The sequence below is a fragment of the Perognathus longimembris genome, chromosome 6, assembly GCF_023159225.1.
Source record: "Perognathus longimembris pacificus isolate PPM17 chromosome 6, ASM2315922v1, whole genome shotgun sequence".
Lineage (NCBI taxonomy): Eukaryota > Metazoa > Chordata > Mammalia > Rodentia > Heteromyidae > Perognathus > Perognathus longimembris.
Genome location: NC_063166.1, coordinates 73,125,471 through 73,152,174, shown reverse-complemented (window position 1 = coordinate 73,152,174; position 26,704 = coordinate 73,125,471). Strand labels below are relative to the sequence as shown.

The following is a 26,704-nucleotide window of genomic DNA, read 5'->3' as shown; positions in this document are numbered from 1 at the left end:
TGGGACCTAAAGGCTGCCCAGTTAGGAAGGATAGGCCAGTGTTTGGATGTGGGAAGAATCACCTTGTCCTTCATCATCAAGGCCTAAATGGGCCTTCTTGCTCCCTCCTTCCTAAGTGGGCCAGTCCTGTTTTTATGAGTGTGAGCAGCCACAGACCCTGCCTTATCCTGGGACACATACTCCTGGTTGCTTATTGATGTCTGGCAGATGCTGAGTAACCACAGACAAAATGGAAGGAGTCCCAGTTAAAGAGCTTCATAAGGCAGTTAACACAATATACTTAGTCATTGACTTGTTTGTTGTGCAGACATAAATTGAGCATCTACTGTATATTACACTCTGGGAATATAACATAGAGCTTACAAGCCTAGAGATTAAAAATCTTGTTCCTGGACCAATAGCATTCCCTAAGAACTTTTTAGAAATGTAAAGTCTAAGGCCCTGCTCAGACCTATTGAGTTAGAAGCTCCAGGAAGTAGAGCCTAGCAACTTGGGTTTCAGCAAGCTTTCCAGGTAGTTCTGATGGCATGCTAAGTAAAGTTTGAGAACTGCTGCCCTTGTAAAATAATGACAGGTGTGATGACAGGGAGAGAGGTGCCAAACAACTTTGGGGCTTTGGCTATTGTAAACAGGGCTCAGGACTGTGTAGAGATGTTCCAGTAACATCCATTCCATCTAAGAGTCTATTTTCTGAATCACTTCATGAGGTATCCACGGAAGTAACCTCTGGCCTAGCTTCATCTGGGAACCTTGGTTGCCTTGGGTGTGCAGAGATGCCCTGTAAGGCATCAATGGGGACAGCTGAAATTGTCTGTGAGCCAATAGCTTCTTAGATTATTAGTTGTCTCCCTTTCATTAAATGAGGTATGGCAGTGAGTCAGTTGAGATTTGCTGCAAACAGTGATTCAATCTGGTGGCATACATTGGGCAGGGAGTGTGAAAAGTATTCAAAGTTTGCAAATGATTGTGTGCAAAAATGTTACACACAAAGTATATCCGGCATTTGCACTGCCAGACCATACCTGGGAGATGATTCTGTAGCAGGGGTAGGGTCGGGGGAGGCCTAGGATTGGCACAATATACAAGCCCCAGGGTGATTTTAGTGTGGGCAGTTTGATCAACAACTCCTTGACAGATGCTGTCTTATGAGATGAGCTCACAGAACAACTCTTGGTTCCAGGCATAGGTCAGGCTTATCATTGGACCATCTCGGGTTTCTGGGTACCTGTAGACAGGCGTGTGGTTCAGGCATAGTTTTCTCAGAGGAAGATGATCAATTCCTTTCCTCTGAAGGGTAGTAGCAGGGATCAGAAGGGACTGTAGTACAGCTGGGGAGTGACTAATGGTCCTCTGTATAGCAGAGAAATAACGAAGGCTTTCTCATTTTATAAAAGTGGCTTTGAAATCTAATTAAAATATGAAAGTTGAGATCCCAGCCTATTTTTACTTTTTTATGAGTTCAGCAGGAATAATCAATATTGGAGCTGTTAAGCTACCTTCCAGCCTTCACTGGGGCCAGCGACGAGCGTCCTTCAGGAAGAGTCCTCCCTAATGAACCTCCTTCAGGAAGAGTCCTCCCTAATAGGGCAAGAGTACGGAAAGGATCATGTAGAGCTAGATGGGGCTATACTGAGCATATGGGAATGGGCAGGTGCCGGTCATTACATCTTCAGACTCATTCAAAGATCTCATCAGAGACTCTAAAGGGTAAGAGTAGGTGACTGATTTGTGTTCCAATAGGTCATATTGGAGGGAGAAAATCCCCCTCTTTTTGACCACCAAATTGTTCTGAGACTAGATGTAGTGAAAAAAAACTACATGCTATTTTTTTTTTTTAAAGCTAGGTTCTATGTGGAAATAGGCCCTGCTCACTTACTCGCTGTTTGATTTGGGAAATAGTATAACCTCACCAAACCTCAGTTTCCCCCATTTGTAAAGAGACAGCAATACTACTGAGCATATCTATAATGAAATGAAATGTGAATGGGGATAATACCTAACATATTTGGACCCTTTGTACTTTATGTGCAGGTTATTTCACTTGCTCTTTACATGAACACTATAAGGCTTGGGGAGTTGGGGGGTATTAGACTGTGCCAGTCATTCAAGGAAAGCCTTCAGGAGTGTGTCTGGTGCAAAGCAAGTACTCAATTAATATTTGTTCCCCCTCCCCCCAGGGGAATGTAAGGAAGCTCATTTTCAGAGAGCTGAGAACTGTTCTCCACTGCTGTAGGCTGATAGGCAGTAAGAGCTGATTGCTTAACTCACTGGAGCCAGAGTGAGAATTGCTAGGCAGGATATTTCTGATAACTGGGATTGTCAGCGATGGGGAAGGCAGAATGGTTGGTGTCTGCATGAGCCAGCAGCAGGCACAGAACGTAAAGACCCTCATGGGACAGCGGTGGGATTGCTCCCTGGGAGCATGCCCCTTATATTTGCCCTCCTGGAAGAAAAGTAATGCAAAAGGCCCATTTTTCACTTTTAAATAGCTTTCATTCTATGTCTTAATAAATGCACGTTTGTTGATTTGTGTAAGCATGATCTGGGAAGTCTGCAAATGGATGTAATCTGTACGGAGGGCACATGTAAGCACCAGCGGAGCACTTTTGAATAATGAATCCCTCCCGCAAAGGACGGACGCTATTCATAATAATTCCTTGCTTTTCTCATTTTGCCCTGTACAGTAGCGATTAATCAATTTGCAATGTTATGTCACCCGCAACAAATTGCTAGCACCAAGACAAATTTATTGCTTTATGATAAAAGAACTTGTTTAGGTAGAAATAAATTAAATTTGGGGAGGGGTTGTGATTTGGGTTTGATATTCACGTAAGAAGTGACCTATCTTAAGGGAGTGGGTTGGGCAGGTAAGAGGTCTGGGGAGATCCCAGCCTTGAGCTAGCACCCCAAATGATCCTGGACCACAGAGGCAAGTGGATGTTTGCTCAGTCACTGCCCTGCCCAAGTGCTACTGATGGGGAGGGAGAGAGAGAGAGAGAGAGAGAGAGAGAGAGAGAGAGAGAGAGAGAGAGAGAGAGAGAGAGAGAGAGAGACATTTGCGTTGTGGTTCCTGCAATTGCCAGGCTCCCTGTGTCTTTCCATAAGTGTAATTTAGAGTCTTGCACAGAGAGAGTTGGACCATCAGCAAAGCCTGGGGGAAGCAACCTGCTTCCTCTTCCCCACTTCATCGTGACTCCTTCACATCCCGATTTACCTCCCATAGAGGGAGACAGGAATGAAGTGTAGAGGTCAGGGGACAAGATAGACCCCGATGATTTTATTTGTTCAAAGTTCCCGGTGTATTAAAAATATAAGGAATAAGAAGGCCAGCGTGGGCTTAACCAAAATTGGGGTGCAATAAACATTCCATGCAGTAAGCAAATACTTTGAACACATCCACAGTTTAATTCTGTCTAATTGTGGCTATTAACGCAGACACTGTCAAAGCATTGCAGTAGAAAAAGTGGATCGAATGGGCCCTCGGGTCCTCACCAGGCCAGAGTAACCGGGGGACACACAATTCCATGCATCTCCATCCATTTTGCAGGACAGCAGCCCAGGGAAGCACTTCGCCTGAGGACTCAGAGGCAGAGGTTGTTGGAGAAACACTGGGCTTTCGGCACGCGTTTCATTTGTCATTAATTTATACTCCATTAATTTGGAATCTGCATGGAATCGGAGGCTGATGTATTCATTCTGCCCTCACCCAACACACATCCACATGCACCCAAGCACACGTGCGCAGCTTGACCCACATGCGGGGCGATAGGGCTGCTTCTTAAGCAATCTGATAAGATAAATGATTAGTACGATGCAGGTTTCAGGCAGCGCCAATGATCCTGTCAGTGGATTTCCCTGATCCAGTCATTTCTTGTTCTTACTAAAGGCGAAAGGGACCACCTCCTGGACCACTGTCATTCATCCTGTCTAACAACCAGAGCCCTGGTGAATTTCCTGGCCTCGGCCTCTGGTCCTCTTGGTCCCACGTTCATCCTTGAGGGGCAGCGTGGGTGCCCCTGTCTGCAGTGTCTTCTGCAGCATCGCAGCAGCCTCTTGGCTGTCCCCCAGCCTCAGTGTCCACACCCAGAGCCCTGTGGACAATGGGGAGCAGAGATCTCAAGCCCTTGGGTGACAGTCTTTCCCACTGCCTTGGGGCTGGAGGGGCCCAAAGGGGTGTATGGCAGTCCCAGAGCATGCCAGACTCACCTGAGAGTGGCTTCCTGTTTCGTCTTCCCTTCTGCCTGCTTGCTGGGCTCCAGGGGGCCCCAAGTTCCCTTGTGCTCCTGGCCTGGCCTGGCCTGCTCACTCTCTAGCCACCTCCCCAGCCTGGGGTCCTGGAGAGGCTTCTGGCCCTCTGTGGGCTGCATTGCCCTGCTCCTGCTGCCTGCCTGCTGGCTAATTCTGATTATTTCTTTTTCTCCTTGCTCTCTTGGGCTCCTTTATTCCTGACCGTGCATTTTCTCTGGACTCCGGATTAAAAAAAAAAAAAAAACCACACTGCTAATATCCTTGTCAGCCTTTTCCTGAATCATTGCTGCACAGCTCCAGGGAGCCATGGGCCAGTGCCTGCTGACCGGCAGACTCTGCCCTGGGCAGGGGGAGGGAGGGTGTTTCTTGTCCTTGGGGTCCCAGAGCCCTCTGTCTGGGTTTCTTTGTTGCCTGAAGCCATAACCCAGAGGCTCAGCTCCTCCAAGAAATGTCCAGTGAGAGGAGGCAGAGGAGATGAGAAGTGAGGATCTGGCTGAGGCCTCTCATCTGAGGTGGCCTCTCTCAAATGTTCTCTATGTTTTAAAGTTTAAAGCTCTTTCCTCTACGTGGTCTCACTTGCTGTTTTTGTTCCTGTTTTACAGATGAGCAAATTGGACTTCAGCAGTCTCACAAAGTTGCTTGACAACAGCAGCCCAACTACCACGGGTCGACCTTCGAATCTTCACCATTGAGTCGAGGTATGGGGGAGATGCCTTAAAGGACAGAGGAGAAAACGGAAGCTGAAACAGCTTGTCCTGAACCACATAGCCTTAAGAAGGGAGGGTGCTAAAAGTGGGATCCAGGCAGCCTCGCATCCAGGTCAGAGATACAGAGCTGTGTTCCATGGCCCCCAGCAGCCTGGTTACTAGGGCAATGTCCAGCTCTCCAAACAGGCTTGATGCACCTCTGGGCTGTGCATGAAAAGCCAGCTCAATCTGGGCAGGGAAACACCCACTGGAAGGTACTCAAGAGCCCCAAGTTCAGGAGATAGCTATGGGTGGGAGTGTCCTGACTACTCTCCTCTCCGCATATGAGTAGGAGCTGATGTACATATCTCCAGGAGAAGGCTGGAAATCAGCCTTAGCTTTCTATGCTTCTCAGTCCATTCCAAGCTTCTCTAGAGATAGCATACTGTGTAGGAGTGGTTAGTAAAAGTGAGTCTCCAAAGTTCTGATTTAGGATCATCCCATAGAAAGTCAGGAAGAAGGTCCCATGTAACAAAGATCTCCTCTTCCAGGTAGCCTTCTCAGTGTTTCCAAGACAAAAACAGAAGCTCCCTCAGTGGGCTCACAGTCCCTCTGCCCCTTACCCTCTGTGTATACATAGAGGCAGAAAATCACATGCCAATCTTCACACACACACACACACACACACACACACACACACACACACACACACACACACACACACCCTCATCCTCACAGAGGTCAGACACACAGAAACACTGTCACAAGTCCTAGTCACAATCTTGCGCACACACACTGTTGACAATCAGGTCCATTTAGAGACACAGAGTCTGTTCATATCTATTAACATCCATGCAACTTTTCAATAACATGTGTTTCTGACACCTGAGAGTCTTTGTGTCCTTCCTGGGCCTTGGCTGACTGTTTGGCCTCTGAGGACTTGGCACGTGGACTGCTCAAGCCTGAAGCTCATTGGCTATCAACACTGGGGATTTCTATCTGAACGAATTGTCTTCTCCAGCAGGGCCCCTCCTTGCCCGCCTTTCCCCAGATCGCTCAGCTGTGACTATCTCTAGGAAGAATCTGCCCACATCGCACTCCCAATCAGATAGCCATCCCTCCTGTGGGCCCCTATCACATCACACCATGCCACCTCAGCACTCTCTCAATGACTCCTGAAGGTCAACTGTTGCTCACTCAGTGGTTTTGCCCTTCCCACTGGTGCTCTGCTTCTTCCAGGCAGACACCTTGTATCCTTGCCTGCCCAGGGTGTGTTGTCCCAGGACATTGGCAGGCTACATAGAGAAGCTCAAGGTCCCTCCTGGACTTTGACTTGTCTTCTGCCTCAAAGATACTGTGAGTTCTGGGAGGGAGCATAGTGACAAAACATGGATCCTGGGGCCTGAGGAACTTGGGCTCAAACCTCAGCGTAGGCCCTACCAAGCTATTTCCCTTTGGCTTCTGGAAGCCCATTTCTGCTTCTGTAAAGAATAACACTGAACTTTATTTGGCTGTCATGTGAACTTTATGGGGATGTTAAGACACATGTAAGAAAAAAAAGTATTTAAAGGAGGGTGCTCTAGACCTATCAATGAATACCACTGTTACCATAGCAATCCATACCCAAGTTTTCATGGCCTCTTAGATCTCTCCTGTCAAACACCCCCATACTTAGCCAGGGTCTGAGTGGACATACCTAGATGGCTCAAGTCTTCAGGTTCCATCAGGGGACGGAGGTGAGAGGCTAATCAGGGGTCTGGGGTCTCTCTTGCAAAGCATGAGAGAGCAAGGAAAGGAAATAGCTTCCTGGGTGCTATCCGACATCAGTCAGTCAGTACATGTAGAACCTGGCTACCTATCTCCTCCCCTTTGCTGTGAAACTGAGAGGGAGTGAGGACTCATGGAAAAAGGCCACATCCAAGCCAGTCGTTTTTGCACATAGTACAACCCAGGGAGGATTTATTTCTATTAAAGGAAGCCAAGTCTCCAAAAGTGAACCTGGCCTCTCAGTGACTGAGCTGGGACGTCAACCCTCAATTTTGTGTGTGTATTTCTGTGTCAGTACTGGAGCTTGAACTCAGAGCCTGGGCACTGTCCATTAGGTTTAATTTTTTTTTTCCACTTCAAGACTGGATCTCTACCACATGAACCACAACTTCACTTCTGGATTTATTTTTTCTGCTTAATTGGAGATAAGATACTTAGCGGACATTCCTGCCCAGGTTGGCTTTGAACCATGCTCTTCAGATCTCAGCCTCCTGAATAAAACCCTCAACGTTTGACTTCACATGTCTGGCTCAGTCCCAGCCTCCCAGCTACCCTTGCAAAGTTGAGCAGCAGGAATAAGGGAACTGAATTGGAAACACAAAGCCTGTCCCTTGCCTGCCGAGGCAAGATGCTAAACAGATCGTCCTGTAAGCAGTACTTAAAGCACATTGTATTCCACTGAACAAGTCAGACAAAGACCTAGTTTTTGCAGCTGAATGAGAAATACAGCTCTCAGGACCTTTGTATAACATGCCTATTTCTTTCCCATCACAGTCTCTAAGCTACCTGTGCTGGGAGTGCTACCTCTTTTTGCTCAAGAATGAGACATTGAACTGATCTGGAAGGTAGAAGATTGGGGAAATTTTCCTTGAATTCACTGGAGGGCTTCTGGTAAGTTCTCTTCCCTTGTTGAGTCTCAGTTTCCTTATCTATAAGAGGATGTGGTTTTCTGTAAAGTGATTTCTCGGAGTAACTTCTAATTCTTTCCAATCAATCCCATTTGTATTGTCCAATGCAGGGCAGGTGTGAGAGCAACAAAATGTTTTTCTGACTTGTGAATTTCCTTAGTAGAGAATTCTAGTAAAGTTAACTCCATATACAGAGTTGGGTGAATACATTTAGAACATTGAAGAATAGCTTTATATCATACCTAGACAACTGGGTATAGACAATCTGACCTAGTGATTGTCAGAAAAAAAATATATTTTTAGTTTCCAAAGCCTAGGTCCTGTCACCAAGTTTTGTCTCGATTTTCCTTCATTTAGAGAAGGCAGTGGAGTTCCTGGTTGAACCATCCACCTTTAGTCTTGCCTGAGCTGACTGAATATCTTTCCAGCACCTCTCTTCTTCCCTCCCTCCTTCCGGGAGCAGAAGAATGGGGGCAGGGTATCAGCTTTGGCCTCCTGCTGATAAAGATGCACCCCTGGAACTGCTTTTCCAGGGCAGGCCTCTTTGGCAGCCAGAGGGACATCAGATCTGGTTTTTGCTGCCAACAAATCAATATGTTGACAGAGCTGCTCTCCGTGTGTGTCCATTTAAACACCCATCCCCATGTGGGATTTGGGCTGACCCGACTCCCGTTTGCCAAATGCAAATGCATTAACCTTCCAATTGGGTAATCTAATAAAAAGGATCAATGGTCTGATTCGGTGCTTATGGAGTCATTTACTGCAAGCGAGAGCAATTTAGCCAGGACCCAGATGGGTAGCTTGGGGGAACGGCTTGGGCTGGTCTTCCTTCCTGGCTTCCAGAGACAGAGAGGTTTGTGTGCCACACTGGTCCGCCCCGGAGAGGCGGCCTGGCAATGAGGAGGGCGTTATTCATTCATTACTGCCACTTTAATCACTAAGAAGTTCAATTAAGTATAAATCATTAGTGGTGTTTCAAGTTACTGGATCCTGGCTCATGCATAACACACTTGACTGGCAGTGGGGAGCTTTCTGTGACTAGATTTAGCGTACGACTGAACAAGGCAGTCATATGGGTTTTTCTGCTATGAAATTGATAAATGAAGCGGGCATTCGAGGTACAGCAGTAATTTCTGTGGTGCAGTCAAGTGCTTGCTCCCTTGTCTCCTCTAGCAATGAGGGCAGGGGCCCCTTTAATATGGCAGCTTTCCCTGGGGGTCCCAAAGGCCAGGTTGGGCTGCAGGCTTAGGGTTGATTTCCTTACCAAAGTTCCCAGAGCCAACCTTGGTTCATTAGTGGGAGTATGCCTGGGGAGGAGAAAAAAAAATAGAAAGAAGGAAAAAGAAGGTTCTTTTTACTTGTGTCTACTAAAGTGGACACTCTCATGATGTTCATGGAAGGACAGGAATCGGACGGCCTCGTCTACCATTCTCTCCCCTGTTCCCAGGGATAAAATTGTCCCCCTGTGGCCAGAGTCTCTATCTGGAAAGCATATTTTCTCCTAATCGGTTTTACGGCTCTTTTAAAGTAATATGTCAGATCATTTTCCCCCATATACATAGTTAATGAAAGTAACCCTACAAATTCATTTTAAATAGATGGAAGTTGTTATAACCCTGATCCAGAATTTATTACGTTCATTACAATCTTGCTGAAGTAGATAATGTAATGGACTATTACTTTTATTATCTTTTTAATCCCTCAAAATTATTAGGAACTGACTAATATTTGGCATCACCCTGTTAATGTTTAAACAGAAATTGATACTTTAATTCGTCTAATAAATGACCAAGGGTGGGGGGGGTGCACTTTGAGTAGAAACAAAAGCCTGATGGGATTTATCTCTATCAGTCCCAAAGACTTTTACGCGGGACTCAGGGGTCTGAATGCTATTTCTTTCAGGCAGGGTAGCTTCATGAAGTACTCAAGAGAGAGAACAGTAGAGTAGACCCACAGCAAGTGACAGACAGATCCAAGACAGAGAGCAAAGATAGAAGGCAGAAAAGGGAGAGGGAGAATTCCACTCAGGCATCCTAGTTATAAATCCTCATTCACAGAAAAAGAAAAAAAAAACAACTCCCAGCTGTAGTGAGCTCTAGGTAGCATTTTCTTCCTTCCTTCATCTTCCCCTCCCCTCCTGCTCAGATTAAAAAGGATTTTTCTTTATAACCATTCCTGTTAGCAATCAGATTTACGGCTAAAAATTCTCAAGTGCTCTAAGCATTTGTGTGTTTCGGAGACAAATAATTGGCCCACATCCTGCTAGAAAATAGAAGAGACTGGGCTTGCTCCTCAGAAATAACGATGGCTGCTCAATTTGCAAATTATCAAATCTCACAGTACAATGGAAAAGGGCAGGCTCTCTGTCCTGTCTCTCTTCCACAGAGGCTGTGTCTGTCCTCTAGAGTTTCAGTTCCTGCCAGGTGGGGTGAAAGGTAGGATTTAGGAGAAATTAAGCTCTTGTACTTTTCTGGATTTTACAACACAGAATGCAATGCTAGTCACTGAAGGACAATAATGAAAAAAAAATCAGTTAAGTTTATTTAGCAGGGCAAAAGGATCAAAGTTTCTTCCCTTTATAATTGATGATAAAAGATGGAAGGAGATACACTTGAGGATGCAAAACAAAAATTGTAAGCCACCTGGCATTTTGTATCACGCCAAGGCAAGTGTATGTGTGTGTGTGGGTGGGTGGGGGGAGTGTTTTCTAACAAAGAAAGCTTCCAGTTAGCAAAGTCACTAATTAGCACATAGAAGCTCATTAGAATTGAAAGCTGCTTCACTGGGTAGTGTGGCTTTGCTCTATCTCAATGTCCTGAGTTTCGGAGGCAATTCAAGTATTGATTAAATTGACTCAGCATGAAAGGTGACTTGTTTGTGCGCCTCTGAAGCAGTGAGCTTCTCCACGTTTCCTAGCAGAAGAGTCCGCTGAGTGTCCTGTGGGCTGAGCGTAGGTGGGTGAGCTGGAGACCACATTCCGCCTCCTGGGTGCCCCGGTAAGAGGAGGGACTTTCTGGCCACCCCTATCGCATGGTTGAAACCGTTTTGATCATCGGCTGGGAGACTGCTCCTCGCCCAGTCTGCTCAGGATGTCTCGCAAATGGTGCTGGTTGCTTTTGTCAATGCGGAGTTGACAAAGACCACGCATCATTTGGGGCTTGATAAAGAGACTAAAAGGTATCTTCTCAGCATGTTTATTTTTAATAGACATAAAAAATGAAAACCAAACACGGAGGCTTTCTCATTCCTTAGAACTTGTTTTGATGGAAACGTATGGAATACTCAAACAAAGTGGAGATTCTGGACCAGGAGGATTTTAATGTTTTGGGTCATTTTTGTTTGTTTGGGGGGGTATTTTTGTTTGTTTTTGTTATCAAAATGTCCTTGGAAACATGAAGACAGTGTCAGAACCTGCTTTGCCTATTAGAAATGCAGCACAGCAAAGAAAGCCGTATATTCTGAGTTGTATATTTGGAAATTAAAACCCTTTCCTATTTCTAACTCTATCTAAAAGAACTCCTCCCTGAAGCCTTACCGGACATGAAAGGCAAAAAGAAAATAAAATTATTTTATTTCAAATTAAATCATTTCAAAGTCTATCAAGACAGAAAGAGAGTAGCTAAGAGCTGGTTTAAGCTGGATGCAGATGGCTCCCACCTGTGGTCCCAGCTACTCAGGATGCTGAGATCTGAGTATGGAGGTTCAAAGCCAGCCCAAGCAGGAAAGTAGGAAAGTCTGTGTAACTCGCATGTCTAATTAACCACAGACACACACACACAAAGACCAGGTGGAGCTGTGGCTCAAGTGGTAGAGTTACACACACACACACACACACACACACACACACACGTGCGCGCATGCGCGCGCACCCACACTGCTGATTTGGAAAAAATTACAACCAATAAGATCCAGAGTTAATATGCTATATATAAAAGAGCTCTTTCAAACTGATAAAAAAAATTTGAAACGCTTTTAAGACTCTTAAAAGTGTACGGAAAATAATTTACAACAGGAAGAATTCAAGTAGCTAGTATTTATTCAACACAATGGTATGAGAGTGTAATTTACATAAGGTCTCCCATATTATTTACAAAGGCCTTATATGTTTAACAGAATTTCAACTCTGTTTAAAATAAAAGAGGAGGAAGAACAGGCACCTAGGAGTGTGGCTCGAGTGGCACAGTGCTTGCTTAGCAAGCTCACGGGTTTGAGAAGTTATATAATCATTCCTAGAGCAAGCATGTATTATTTTGTGTATGTGTGTGTTAGTACTGGAGCTTGAACTCATGATCTCACACGCTTACTTCTTGTTGTTGTTTTTTGCGCATAGCTGGCACACTGCCACATGAGTCACATTTCCAGTCCTGGCATTTTGCTGGTTAATTAGACATAGAGTCTTAAAGACTTTTTAACCCAAACTGGCTTTGAACTGTAATCTCCAGGTCTCAGCTTCCTAAAGTAGTTAGCATTAGAGATGTGAACCACCATGACACTCATTTTTTTTCCCCAGCTCACACATATTATAAGTGGGGAATCGGGTTTCAAAATAAAGCAGCTTGATCTAACAGTGACTTAAAAATTGGTGCATACTAATTGCCCAAAGGTGTTCCACTGTAGTATTTCACACATACATATATTATCCATTGATTGGATTAGCCATCTCTATTGCTCTGTCTTTTCCCTGTTGTCCCTCCTTTCTATTTTTTCTTTTTTTTATACTTAATCTTTTATTTGTATAATAAAGGTGTACAAAGTGGTGACAGTTACATAAGTCAGGTAAAGAGTACATTTCTTTTTGGACAGTATCACCCCTTCCCTGCTGTTTTTTTTTTTTTTAATAGCCTGCATTCTGTGCCTTGTAGTGGGTACCCTTCCTTGTGCTCTCATCCTAAACATTTACAGATGTAATCATGTGATAAAGTTACAGAGAGTTCATGTTTACTTGTTACTTACCTAAACAATCCAAAAAACTTTTACTTTGCACATGAACAGAGAATCTTTAAAAAATGCTTGTATTCAGTGTTTAGCAGAATGGGTTCAACTAGGCATTCTCAAAAAGAAATTGCATAATAATATGTATCTAAGTCTTGATAATAATACGTATCTAAGTCTTGAAAATGTATAAGTCATTTGACTCAGTTAATGCTACTGTAAATAATTTATCCCAAGGAAAGACAATGTAGGCAAAGCTTTTAGGCAGGGCACTGGCCATGGTTGAACCTCCTTCCTCTAGGAGGGCAGTTAAATACATTATGGTCCACTCACTTAATGCTATTGCTAACAGTAAAAATGAAGCTGTCAGAGAGTTCCTAAAAAATGTGGAGAAATGCTTATGCTGTTTTTTTTAAGCAACATATAAAATTGCACATATAATATATACTGCAAACGTGGCTAGAAAAGAAGCATAGAAAGAAACAAAAAAATATGAACTTGGGTTGTGCAAGTCTACTTCTTGTTACTATTACAAAAGCCCAGAGGCAGGCAAAATTTACAAAGAATAAAAGGGTTATTTGGTTCACAATCTTGGAAGGTCAAGGGCTTGGTACTGGGATCAGCTCAGATCTGGGAAGGGCCTTGTGATGGTTTGGGAAGAAGAGTTTGCATCTCTGAATGGGGGGGTGGGGCAAAAATCCCTTTCAAGAATATGTTCCCAATTAATCTAAGGACCTCCCATTGGGCTCTGCCTCTTAAAGGGCCCACACCATCATTGCCACCCTTCACCACATGAAGCTTTGGGAAGCACATTTAAACCATACCCAACCCATAGCAGATGCTGTCCGTGTGTGGGGACTCTATATGGCCATGTCTTCTTAGTAGTATTTTCCAAAGTAAATGTATTTTATTTTTCATCAGGGAAGCAAAGAAGAAGGTATCCTTTGTGCTATTTGTAAGTGTGTGTGTGTGTGTGTGTGTGTGTGTGTGTGTGTGTGTGTATGAGTGACTCCTGGGGCTTGAACGCAGGGCTTGGGCACTATTTCTTAGCTTTTTTGCTCAAGGCTAGTGTTCTGCCACTTGATCTGGCTTTTTGCTGCTTGATTGGGCTGGCTTCCGACCACAATCCTCAGATCTCAGCCTCCTGAGTAGCTAGGATTACAGGCATGTGCTGTTTGTTCCTGGCTCAAGCCTAGGATCGAATGGAGATATAGTAAGTTACTCCTCTCCTCTGCCCCCCTTGAATACCAAATTAACCTGAAACACTGGGTATATTTGTTCTGGGGATGGGCCCAGGGTCCCTGAGGGCATATTCTTCACTAGGCTCCCCTTGTCTGTAACATGCCTGCTGGTGCTGGCTGTGAGGATAAAATACCTGTGAAGCCTTGGAAGAGGGCTAGTCCAGTTCAGCACACAGTGCGGGCACTCAGATGTAGACAATAATAACCACGGCAATGCCCTAATATGATTTCAGTGCCTGCTGTTTGATTAATAGGGAAGAAGGCTGAGCAGTCAGTGGGTTCTGGGAAGCAGATAGAGACTGTTTGGTCCTGAGTTGGGACAGAGGCAACTTCTACTGACATTCACAGTTTCAGGGTGGCTCTGAGCTCCTGGTGCCATCCAGGTCTTCATGCTGTCACTGCAGAGGCGGAGAAGGCTTGTGGGGGCCTGTGTGCAGATCCTCACTTGGCCACTAACTATGGTTTAGCTCCTCCTGATGGTCACTGCCACGCGAAACCGTCTCTCCTATGGACTGTACCACTTGCGACGTGGAGAAGTGGGTTTTCTGAGCGTCTGTGAGACTGGATATCGCTCTCCTGGGTCACAAAGCACTGGGATTGGAACTGGTGTTGAGTGGGCTTCAGGCCTGTCAGGGAAAATGATGGGTGACAAGGACATAAGCTCTAGGAGTGTGAAAGTCCTGATGTTTAGGCTCTCTTCCTGCCTTTGAGAGGGGAATGAAGCTGTCTCGGTTTCCTTGCCTAAAGATGTAACTTATCATGCTTGTATATCATATCATTATTTTACACTAAGGAGTATAGAACCCTACTGCCAGTGAAACTGATGTCATATTTTCATTTGTGATATAATACTTAGAATTCTAATTTTATACTTATGAAATGTACTCTTGGAGTTTTTTTCAACATGAATTTTTATCATAAGGCCTTTCAACCTAGTAAAATCATTCCCTTACGGTATTCCTCAAACTCCATATACAGAGAGTAGCTCAACATTGTCTTTTTTTTTTTTTCTTTTTGTGCTGGTCACTGGAGCTTGAACTCAGGATCTGGGCACTGTCCTTGAGCTTTTTTTTTTTTTTTTTGCTCAAGGCTGGGGCTCTACCACTTGGTCCACAGCTCCCCTTCCAGCTTCCTGGTGCTTCATGACAGATAAGAGTTTCATAGACTTTCTTGCCTGGGCTGGCTTCCAACTACAATCCTCAGATCTTAGCCTCCCAAGCAGCCAGAATTATAAACATGAGCTGGCCATGGCACCTTTTCCAGATCACACCAGAGCCAGGATTCGTCATTGTCTTTGCCCATGTTTAGCAACACACTGCCATCTTAGGTCCCAGCAAATGCTAGTGGTAACTTTCTCTACAGACTGCGCCTTTGTTATTCTCAGGATTTTAAGCTGCAGCTGGCTGCCTGATCTTCAAGTCTGGGTGCACATTCCCAGATAGGGCAACGACGACGGCAGGATTGCCTGCTGCTGGCTCACACTGATAGCAAAGAGCATGTCAGTGTCAGAGATGTTAAAATGGGCCTTAGATAGCATACATTTTGGAGTCAGTGAAAAGTAGCTCCCTTACGTTACCTTAGTTCAATGAGGTCATTGCATGTAAGGAGCATAAACAGACGGAGTGGACACATCATCACCATCATGGTCGCTGCCGCTACTCTATTCTGTTTGTTGTGATATCTTGCATACCTGTGTAAATCTGTAGGATCTGTTTCTAGATTCTAAGCCAGTAGGCGGTACTGATAAACCTTGGCACCCTGGGGAAAAATCTGTCTCCTCTTCCTTTATGCTTTTCTCTGTCTGCTTTCCAAACCTTTCTTTGGATTCTCCTTCTGTCTCTCCTTCCTTTACCTTGCTCCTTGCTTCTGCTTCTCAGTCTCCTCTTTCCCCACCCTCTCCTCAGCTCTTCTGCAGATAAATGACCCTGTCACTCTAGCTCTCTTGTAGGTTTAGAGCGAAGGCAAGTGTCTTTTTGAAAAGCTTGTTCTGTCTGACATTTTGACCAGCTCCAGGGCAGGGTCCTTTGCATTCCCCTCTCTTCTGCCCAAAGACCTGCTCATCTGGTTAATGATTAGCAGAGCTAATCTGGGCTGGGAGCTCTCCTCCCCACAGGAGGGGCAGCTGGGCTGTCAGGAGGCCTATGGTGGGATTGGAGGGGTTTATGGATCCAGCCTCCAAAGAAACCATTTATTCCTGCTCGTGATTTTTTTTGAAAGAAGTTTATGACTTTTATGATGAGCCTCACACGTGCATTTAATGACACTGAAGTATTAGATTATGTGCATTAAGAAGAGGTCCGAGAACCCACTGGCGTCCTTAGCTTTAAGTGTGTTTTAACTGCCTGAAATACAAGGAACAAGAGGGAAAAATAGAGCTATAATAGCCTCTTCATAAATTTTGAGCCATAACCAACACTTTTGGCACCGAGAATGGTCCCAGGCAGGTGGACAGAAAGAGGAACAGTGTGTTTCTCATACTTCCATGGGTCTGGCTACCTAAGATCAGCCATCTCTGCCATATTTTCTCTCCAGTGGGAAGCCAAGTGCAGGCCCCCCAGGAACCAGGACTAAATCTCAGATCTGCTTAGTATGTATACCGGCTGTTCACATCTTACCATGTTTATTCTGCACACAGGGAGGTAGCATTGAACCATTTTCCAGATGCAGAAACTGAGCCCAGGCAAAGCCCAGTGACTCTCTCTTAGCTGGAGACTATCAGAGCCATTATCTAAAAGACTAGTGTTTATGACTCTCAGGCTTGAGGCCATTTGCAAAGACACTGGGTGCTGAGCTCAGAAGGACACCACCCATTCTTGGAACTTAGTGGAGGTAGCCAGAGGAAGGAATAAGTGCTGAGGACCAAGTGAACAGAGACCTCCAGACGGAAGCTTCTCCTCCCGCCCTCTGGGTCCCAGTCCCTGGGAGGCATGCGTCACCGTAGAAACAGAATCAGGACTGAAAAAGCCACTTGAAATGAACTGCACCCAGACAGGCCGCCATGGTGGTGTGATTGATACCGGAGCATGTAGGTGTAATGAAACTGATGCCGGCTTCTCTGCACCTGTGATTTATTGAGGACAAATTTAAGATGAGAAAGGGCCCCATACCAGGAGCTGTATCTTCCCCTCTAAGGGAGGGTGGTCATCCATCACCAGCCATTGCAAGGGCCCATTGCAAGCGGCTCATCAGATGAGCCAATAGTCTCTTTGTTGGGGTTCCTAACAAGTGTTGGATCAGCAAAAGTCTATTTATGCTGGTGGACCTTTCAGGACCAATTTGTAGTGGGTCACTGATTCTGCTGGGGTATTATCTTCTTTACTATTCGGGCCAGTTGGGGAAGGCGGCAAAGATTAATGGTTTTGGCTGCAGCCTTGCCGCCGCAATCTACTGCCTCTGGACCAGAGATTAAGTTTTTTTGTGTGTGTTTTACCAGAAAGGGTCCACCTTGCGTACAAGATGTGCTTTGATTTCCTGACTTGCAGTGAAGAAAAGAGTCACGGAAATGTACTTGGTGGTGCCAAAGGTTTGGCAGATGGCTGTTAGGTCTGGCGGCAGGACTCTGTACGTGAAGGCCCTGGCACCCTGGCGTGAGCGCTGTGGGCCCTGGGGTTTGCTTCTTTCTCCACTCACAGAACAGCAGGACTGGGGCTGGCATCTGGCGGGCAGCTTTGGGTTTACAGAGGCTGGTGATACCCTAAACGTTATTATTAAAAACCACAACAACTATGTTACTAAGTGAAATGGTTATGACCTTTTTCCTATGAGCTGGAGAATTGCAGATTTGGGAGGGGGAAAAAAAACATTTTCAAAGAGCCAATTGAAGCTAACTGCACAGCGACATGGCTTAATATTTTGCTTTACATCTTTTTTATCTAGAACTTTTGCTCTGCACAGATATACATGTGCTATTTTATGTGATTAGATTCCTCTGGAATTTAGTGGATTTTTTTTGCTATCTATTTTTGTGTCTGCTTTTTACAAGGAACATTGTCCCCTTAATATTTCTCCATCTCCTCCTCCTCCTCCTCTTCTTTCTCTTTTTTCTTCTCAAGTTCAGTTCCTTATCACATCTTCAGTGCCAAAGGTGCATTCTTTAATTCAGCAAACCTGTGCAGGTGCAGGTGCAGCACTGATCACAGTGCTGGGACCACAGAGCTGAATTAGGCATGGCAATCCTGAAATAGAGCAGTTCAGATCAGGACTGAACACCTGTGTCCTGTGGGGTTCCCCTCATATACACTTCACAAAGCCCTAGAACACTTCATGTGGCTTATAGGTTGGGGCCTGCCACCCCTACCCCTTCCCTGTAGAATCAGAGTTCCAAAGGAGGATGCATGCAAGCTCTGGACACACCAGCCTTGTGTGTAGAGTGAATTGCGGACTGCAAGCCACCTGTTGACCCTCACAGGGACTTCAGCATTTCTTTCTTGGAAAATGGAAAAAGCCCCTAAGAGCTCCAAGGAGCCATCTATACTAGGCAGCTGCTCAAACTTCCTGGGACGTGATAAGATGTGACACCAGGGAGTATGGCCTTGGAACTCATGGAGGTCTCAGGTTGTACCTTCTAGCTGGTTGGCCTTCATTTTCCTCATCTGAAAAATGGGGCTGCTTCTCCCAACTGCTGATGTTTTTGTGCTCATTCCATATGTCAGTCAAGTCACAAGGGTAGCACTGGCGTTCAGCCCAGGCCAGCTCCAGCCCAGACCCACTTTCTGGATGTTGTGCTGACTTCAATAGATGGATGGGCTCTAATTGTCCCAGCAACACTGCTGGAGTTTCACAGGCCCTTTCCTTGTGAGCCTTTGTCTCAGGGCCATAAATCACTGGACAACGGTCCCATGGTTGGCTTGGATGTCCTTCCCTGAACTGGCTGCAGGAAGGGAGAGGACACTGAGGGGAGGTGGGGCCTGTTATTCCCCACTGGTTTTTAAATCCTTGATGGGGAGTATTACTTACTCAGCGATTCCAGTGGGTTCCTTTGTAGCTGCCTCTTATCTGCCCGGGGGCAGCCTTTCTCTACCCTGTTCCCAAATTAAAATTATTTAAGGAAGTAGAGCTTCTCCCCCCCCCCCCCCCCTAGGTAACAGGGACGCAGACTCATCCAATGCCTGTCTGGACCCTTTGCACCAGCATCTGATCTAGCTACTTCCCTCTACTGGACATTCCTGGAAACCCCTGGATCCTTACTACCCCAGGAGATTCGCTGCTGCTTTTATTTGCCTGCATGCACTTCTCTGGGTTCCCTTCTCACCATTCAAGTGTCCTCTTAAATTTCTCAGGGAAAGTGTGCATCAGGTCAGACTGGCATGGCACCCCCATACTGAAGTCCTTCATGACATGCAGTCTCCCTTTCTCAGACTTCTTTGGGCTTGTGAAGATATATTCGTGTAGTGGCTGATTTCATAAGGGTGCAACTTTTCCTTTACCTGACTATGAGTGCCACGAAGACAGGATGGTTACCTTTGTAGCCTCAATGCCTTTCTCTGTGTCTGGGAGAGTTTGTAGACTCTCAGCAAGTGGCTGTATTGACTGAACAAACAATGGATGGACGGATGGATGGATGGATGGATTGAGTGATGAATGGATGAATGAATGGTTTACAGGGTGGCATACAAGAGCTTGTTTCCTCTCAGTGGCTTTAGAATGGACAAGGGACATACGGTTTCTCTGATGGCCATGGGGTTGAGAAGCCTTCCCAGTCCCTCCTGCCTCTATGGAGCTAAGTTGTAGTCATTTCCAATGCTCCTGTGTTTTTAAGTCCTCTTACTTAGTGGCCTACCTCCAGCCTTTTCCCTTATAAAAACATACAAGAATTTTTCTAGCAAAGAAGAGGGAAGAATTTCACTATCTCACTTACCCTTGGCTCCACCCCTCATTTTGAGGTATTTAAAAGAAAGCAGACATCATCAGCCTGGCACTGGTGCCTCAAGTCTGTGAGCCTAGCTACTCAGGAGACTGAGATCTGAGTACTGAAGTTCAAAGCCAGCCTGAGCAGAAAAGTTATGAATTAACCATGAAAAAAAAAAACAAAAACAAGTAGGGGCTGGGAATATGGCCTAGTGGTAAAATCCTCACCTCGTACACATGAAGCCCTGGGTTCGATTCCTCAGCACCACATACATAGAAAAAGCCGGAAGTGGCGCTGTGGCTCAAGTGGTAGAGTGCTAACCTTGAGCAAAAAGAAGCTAGGGACAGTGCTAAGGCCCTGAGTTCAAGCCCCAGGACTGGCAAAAAAAAAAAAACAAAAAAACAACTCCAAACAAAAACCCAAGTAGAGCTGTTGCTCAAGTGATAGATCACCAGCCTTGAGTGACAAAACTAAGAGACAGTGCTCAGGCCCTGAGTTTAAACTTCAATACTGGCACAGAGAATCATATGTGTGTGTGTGCATATGCGTATGTGAGTTTGTGTGTGTATCCCAGGCATCAGCTGATGTCCTACATACATTTTAGAGGTTACTGCTAATGATAAAGACTTAAAAGTTTCTTTGAATGTAACCACAATAGCAACATCATGTTTAATGAAATTAAAAACCCAAATCCTTTAGTATCTAATATTTGATCAGTCTTCAAGTATTGCTGGTCGTTTCCCCCCCAAAAGGCACTTTTACATTGCATTTGTGGCAGGTCATAAGCATTGCATCTAACTGCTGTGTGTCTTAAGCATCTTGTCCACATCCCCTTCTTTTCTGCTCACATTTCAAAACGCCATTTGTTTTTCTGTTTGAAAATCGACTTTTTTTTCCCCCCCTTGGGAGCTGCTGTCTACTTCTGAGTGACTCTGGGTATGGTACTCTGAGCCTGGCTCCCATTGTGGAGGTGGCGATGGGCTCCGTGTGGTGCTTCTGAGCATGCTCTTCCATCCCCTGTGCTTCCTGGAAGCCAGTGGCTAGATCCCAGGGCCCAACCAGAGTCATATTCCACCTTGGCTGGAAGCCTTCGTAGACAGTGTTGTGTTCTCCTTGTTGAATCACATCCTAATGTCTAGTCGTCTCCCCTGTAACGATGTTAAGATCGATCTGTGGCTCACCCCTGCCCTTAATTAACTCCCACTCCCATCTCTATTCTATCGTGGTATGAACTTGTTTGGCAAAACAAGTCAGTTGAGAACATTGATCGTGTTGAGAAGTGGGAGCAGCGAGGGCAGGAGGCAGGTGCGCTGATTTCAGGCACCAGGTCTAGGTGAGAGGTTTAGTCTCTCTGCCTCCTTCTCCGTCCTCTTGAATGTAACACAGGGCTTCTTGGAGCAGCATTGAGAACTCCCAGGTTGTGGAAGTGTTTGGTACTTAGTATGTAGTCACTCCCTTAATCCTATGAACAGTCTGATGAGACATTTGCTACTTCTAGTTTCCTCCAGGCATATGAGGAAGAGGAATCATGGGCAGGGTACAGATAATGTGCCCAAGGCCACCTAGCTATAAAGGGTAGGGTTGAGATTTGGACCCAGGCTCCAGGCTGAGCCTGTGCTCTGTATGTATACTGTGTGGTGCAACACATCAAGCCCAAAGGACTTTCCTGCTCTCTCCCATGTGGGAGGCTTGTTGAGTCATAATGGGCAATGGGTACCTGTTAGTCCCCTCCTAAGGTAGGCCCCGGGTGGAGTAAGACAGCCTCCAGTGGGCAGAGAGGGTACTGCACTTCACTGACTTGGAGGTTTCACAAAGTCATCATTTCTTTTCCCCTTCTCCACTTCCCTCTGCTGTTAGATGGGCTTGTGTGCTACAAGGGGTCCAGACAACATAAGAGTTCATTCTCATTTGGGTAAAATAATTCTTCCCGTGGTGGTGGGGAGGAGACTCTGCTGAGTCCCAGAGAAGTCAAGAGACTCACCCAGGATCATACAGTAAATTTGCAGCGGAGCTAGGATGAGAACCATTTACTCACTCAAGCCTCATGCTTGAGCTTGAGGTTGTGTTGCTCTGCCTCCCACTCCTATGGCACACACACACACACACACACACACACACACACACACACACACACTGCCAGGCATGCTCATTTTGGTGAGAACTCCTCTTGGGGGCTAATGAACAAAGAGGCTCACTGAAGTTGCTGAAGCCATTGAGACTTGCCTGGCATAGCAGAGACATTGGTGGCTGTCATAGATGATTGGGCCTGCCCATCTCACCCTCCATGGCAGTCTGAGAATGGACCTTCCTGTCTTGTGGTCTCAGTCTGGAAGCAAAATCAGATAGAATTAGAGAGCCATGACTTGAACCCAGTTCTTCTGAGTCCAAGTTCCAAAGGACCAGGAGTCAAGGTATGCCCGTAATTAGTGACGGCTGAGCATGCGCTCCTATGGCTCTGTCTTCCAGATGAAGGAGGTCAACCGCAGGGACAGTGACATAGGGACGGGCTGCTCTTGTTGTGACTGGAGAGACTCAGAGAGTAGCAGCCTGTGAGGCCCACACTTATCCAAACTAGAAGGTACCTAGGGAGCTCGGGGCTTCAGGGCATCAGGGCATCATCAGGGCTGAGAGCTGGGTGGTGGTGGGGTTGCTGAGACTAGGGAATCAGCCCATGTGTTTGTGGTCCAGTTCCTCTGATTACAAAGGCCAAAGACAGTAATTGAAGGTGGCTTCGAGTTCCCTCAGCAGGCAGGACCTGGCGCCAAAGCCTGGGGGTGGGGGGAGCTCTGTGGGCGCCTCCAGCCCTGGGCATCCACTAATGGACTGTGGCTGATCCTGGGACTGATTGGCAGTCAGCCCCCTTAGTCCTCAGGGAAATCCTGGAAGCTATGGTCTCCAATCGAGAGACACTCTCCCTTCTAGATGCCATAGGGAAGGCTTCAAGTTGGTCCAAGGCAGGAGCGATTCTGAACTCCAGGGTAAGACACAGAGAGGAGATAAATTGAAACCCCTGTGCCCCCAGCCCCTGGGACAGAGTAAGAGGCAAGGATCTCAGACAGTGAAATGCAGCAAGCCATCAAAGTATCACTCTTCCTATATCCCCTTCTCTTTCCTTGCTCTGCTTTTCTGGGTCACCAGCTCCATACGACTGGCCAAAGTGGTAGTAAGGCCAGAGCGAGTGCTCCAGATTGGGGTGGGAGTAACCCCCAAAGAAGCTAGGCCACTATTAACACTCAGGACAGAGGAGACAAATGAACACTTCTGGGGGAAGGGGGAAATCCCCCAAAGCCCTTTCCCAGCTCTTAGAAGAACCTTTGAGGCCTAAGTCTTAACAGAAGCAAAGAACTAAAGCACAAATAGCATGGGAAATTGCATGGGGAGGAGGCTGGAAGAGCCTTAGGGAGAAGAGGCTAAAGGAGCAGATCTTGAAAGTACTGCGCAAATCCCAACCCTATCTAGTTAGCAAGAGGGCAATAAGGAGTTGTTGGAGGTTTGAAGGGAGATCAGAAGAGGGGCATTTGGGTCTGCCCAGAGCCATGACTCCAGGCAGGGTGAAAGGCAAATGTAAAACTGATTCATCTGACCTTTCTCTAGGACATTCTAGATTCGTATGCTTTGCGCATCTTCCAAATTGTATTCGTTGCATCACCCGAATTTTACTCATTTACTCCAAGAGTGAGAAAAAGGCGCTTTAGGAAGCTGCTATAAATCCAGTGCAAGTCACCATGGTAACCTGATTAGCAGCTAAATTAAGTTCATGATTAAGAAGAAATAAATAAAAATAACTCTCCTCCTTGGCTGGGGCTACCCACTGGGCCCCTGGCAGCTGAGCAGATGCTGAGGCATTAGAAAGCTAGGGTAAAAACCTGGGCCTGGCAAGCTACAAAAGTTAGGGCTGCAGACACTGACTCTGGGCAGAGAAGCACTCAGCCTAGCTTTAGTACAGCCTGGGGTGGGGGTTGGGAGGTGGAGGGTAGGGGGCTCATGAGGCCCCTAGTGGCCATGCTTGGGAGTGCACTTGGAAGGGCCCAAGGCCCCAGATTTTCACTGAGATGCTGTGCAAGGGTCATTCTGCGTGCTGGGCCCAGGCCACCATTCCCAACATGATCTAGACATGGTTTGGATCCTAGGGAGCCTGAGTTTGGCAGTGGACACATATAAAAGAAGCTTTGGACACAGTGCAAGACTACGGGAACATCAATCAGGGATAGGGGGATTCCTGGAGAAGCTCTCCAAGAAGAAGATGGGTGCATGGCCTCCAAAGTTCTGGCCTTCTGCTTGGAGTTGACCAGCAAGCCAACCTAGAAATGGGCTGACACGCATCCCAATGAAACTAGAGGGCCTTCTTGGAATAAGTGGTTAAAACATGTCAGGGATAAATCACAGAGATGGCTACGCACAGAGAAAGGAATCTTGCACGCCCCCTCCCCGAGTTGTCTCTTGGCCAAGGAAGTCTAGTACAATAGCTAGCGAGCCTGGTTCTTTGTCACTTACTAGCTTTGGCCTCTTGTGTGGGATTTAGTTGATTGGAGTCTGGTAAAGTGGGGTGACAAAGGATAAGAGTACCTGTCTATGTGGTTATGGGAAGGATTAAGTGAGGTGAGAAATACTGATTGTAGCTCACATGTAGGAGACCCTCACTGAGACACTGCTGTGAGTTTCACTGCCTGGCAATGTAGGCACTCACGCCTGTCTAGTGTAAGTGAGGGCCTGGGCTCTAGGTGATTTGATCTCCAGCACTGAGAATTGAGAAAAAGGAAGAAGAGAGAAGAGAAGGAAGAGGAGGATGACCTTGGAATTTGAGGGTTGAGGTAGACAAGATGAATCTGTTGGGGGTGGGGGGGTTCTTACTTTCTTTCCTCCCACCTCTTGCCACCAGCTCCTCCCTCCCCCAGTCTCTCCTCCCCTCTCTCTCTCCCTGCTCAGCGAGATCAGGGAAGCTGTAAACCCAACTCTTACATCAAAAAGGAACTTGAAAAATACTTGGAGCAAAAACTGCTAACTGTGCATCCTTGCTCGGTGCTGGGGCTGATATTAAATCAGGAAATGGCACTGAACAGCCGCTCCAAACACAGAAACAGGGGTTGTCAACACAGAAACCAAAAGCAATCTCTAACAGACAGAGGTGAAAGGGAGTTGGCACAGGGCCGGATGGGGGCTGAAACCCAGGAAAGGGTTCCTGAGCTCACTTCCCTGTGCTGTCTCTCCAGCCTTCAGGATGGAGGCAGGATTCCTGCTTCTGACACCGATGTGAAAGAGAACAAAGATAACTGCTTCATCGCCTCTAAGAAACTCTTCTGCCTTTCTATAGTATTTATTCTGCACCTATTGTGTACTTGGCAGGGACCCCCAAAGCAGAGATGATTCTCTAGCACTCAGGATGGAGCTCCAACTCCTTGGCATGCATGGCTTTTGAGACTTCTTAAATATTGGCGGCTACAGAAGTCTGCAGCTCTGTCTCCAATTTTGTAGGAACAGCTCCCTAAGTGCCTGAGGGACTGGTCCTACCATATTCGTGTCCCACATAATCATCACAGCCTTAGTCCAGAATCATCTCCTCTCTTTAGCCTTCTCTGCCTAAGTTCACCAATGTGTGTGTGTGTGTGTGTGTGTATGTGTGTGTGTGTACCTGCACATGCACTAGTACTGAGGCTTGAACACAGGAACCAGGTGCTGCCCTGAGCTTTCTCATTTGAAGGTGGCAGTCTGCCACTTGAATCACAGCTCCACTTGTGACTTTTTGATGGTTAGTTGGAGATAAGAAGCCCAGATCTCAGCCTCTTGAAGAGCTGGGATTGCAGACATGAACATGGATTGTCATGCCGGCATCCAGCATTCTACCGGCATTTTTTTAATGCCTCATCCTAGTATCACCTTCCCAGCCACAGTGCTAGGGCTGTGGTTTCCTGGAGGGGAGGAGAGAAGCTGTATGCATCCAGACCCCTCATTGCCCTCTTTCTAGAATTGACACAAAAGTGAAAAACCTGTGAGAAAATCTATTGTTGGTGTGGACCTGGGGAAACAGAGTACCCCTAGTTTCTTATGGGAAATACATGCTACAATCTTGTTAGAGGTTGATATTTTTCCTCTTGCAGTTTGTTATTGTTGGGCAGAAATGCTTGCACATATGCTAAAGGGAGCATGTGAGAAGAATTGGGGCTGGGCGCTGGTGGCTCATATCTATAGTCCTAGCTACTCAGGAGGCTGAGATCTAAGGATCTCAGTTCAAAGACAGCCTGAGCACAAAAGTCTTAAGACTTTTCTTTCCAACTAACCACCAAAAAGCTGGAAGTGAAGCTGTGACTTAAGTGGGAGAGTGCTAACTGTGAGCTAAAATGCTAAGGGGCAGTGCTCAGGTCCTGAGTTCAAGCCCCAGGACACACACACACACACACACACACACACACACACACACACACACACACACACAGAGCTTTTAGTTACAACACTGTTTGCCAAAGTCAAAATTAGGGATAGCTTAAAGTCCATCAGGAAAGGGCTAGATTTTAAGAAACAAACAAGCAAACCAACAAAAAAGAAACAAAACCTACACGATATCCATTGAAGGGAAAGCTGTGCTTCAGTTCAGGAGAAAGAAGCAGCTTTCCATGTATTAATGCAGAAGTTGCTGAGGAAAAGCTTAAAAAGCAAGCCGTACCTTTAGACAGAGATGTTGAAACCTATGCTGCTGTGTTTTGAGAAAGCAGTCTTGGACCTCTTATATATTTCCTCTTAAAAAGAAGAAAGGGAAAAGGAGGTTGAGTGACCACTGAAGCTCCTGGCTAAAGCTTGGGCTTTGGGCACAGCCAGATCATATTAATGACCTCTGTCAGTCCCAGGAAGAAGGCTGGGCATTGGGATAAAGGAAATGGAAAGGGAGCAGGCCAGCTGGGTGGGTGGGACTGGTCATCCACATTCCCTGAGCTGGTCTTTGATCTCTGAGGAGAGGAATGATTGTGAATAAAGGATATGCAGGGAAAACCTTAGGGTTCTAAGACAGTGTGCATAAGGAAGTCTCAGTGTTTGCCTAGTTTGACTTCATTCATTCATTTGTTCCTCTATTCATTCTACAAC

General features: G+C 46.1%; 1 long non-coding RNA gene across 1 annotated transcript in view; it reads left to right on the top strand.

Moving 5' to 3' along the window:
* Window positions 1–7,501: 7,501 nt before the first annotated feature.
* Window positions 7,502–26,704, top strand: part of LOC125353496 — an 80,596-nt gene continuing 61,393 nt past the window's right edge. The window contains exon 1 of the long non-coding RNA XR_007211340.1: window positions 7,502–7,592. This is a non-coding gene — a long non-coding RNA (uncharacterized LOC125353496). The remainder of the gene's footprint in view (window positions 7,593–26,704) is intronic.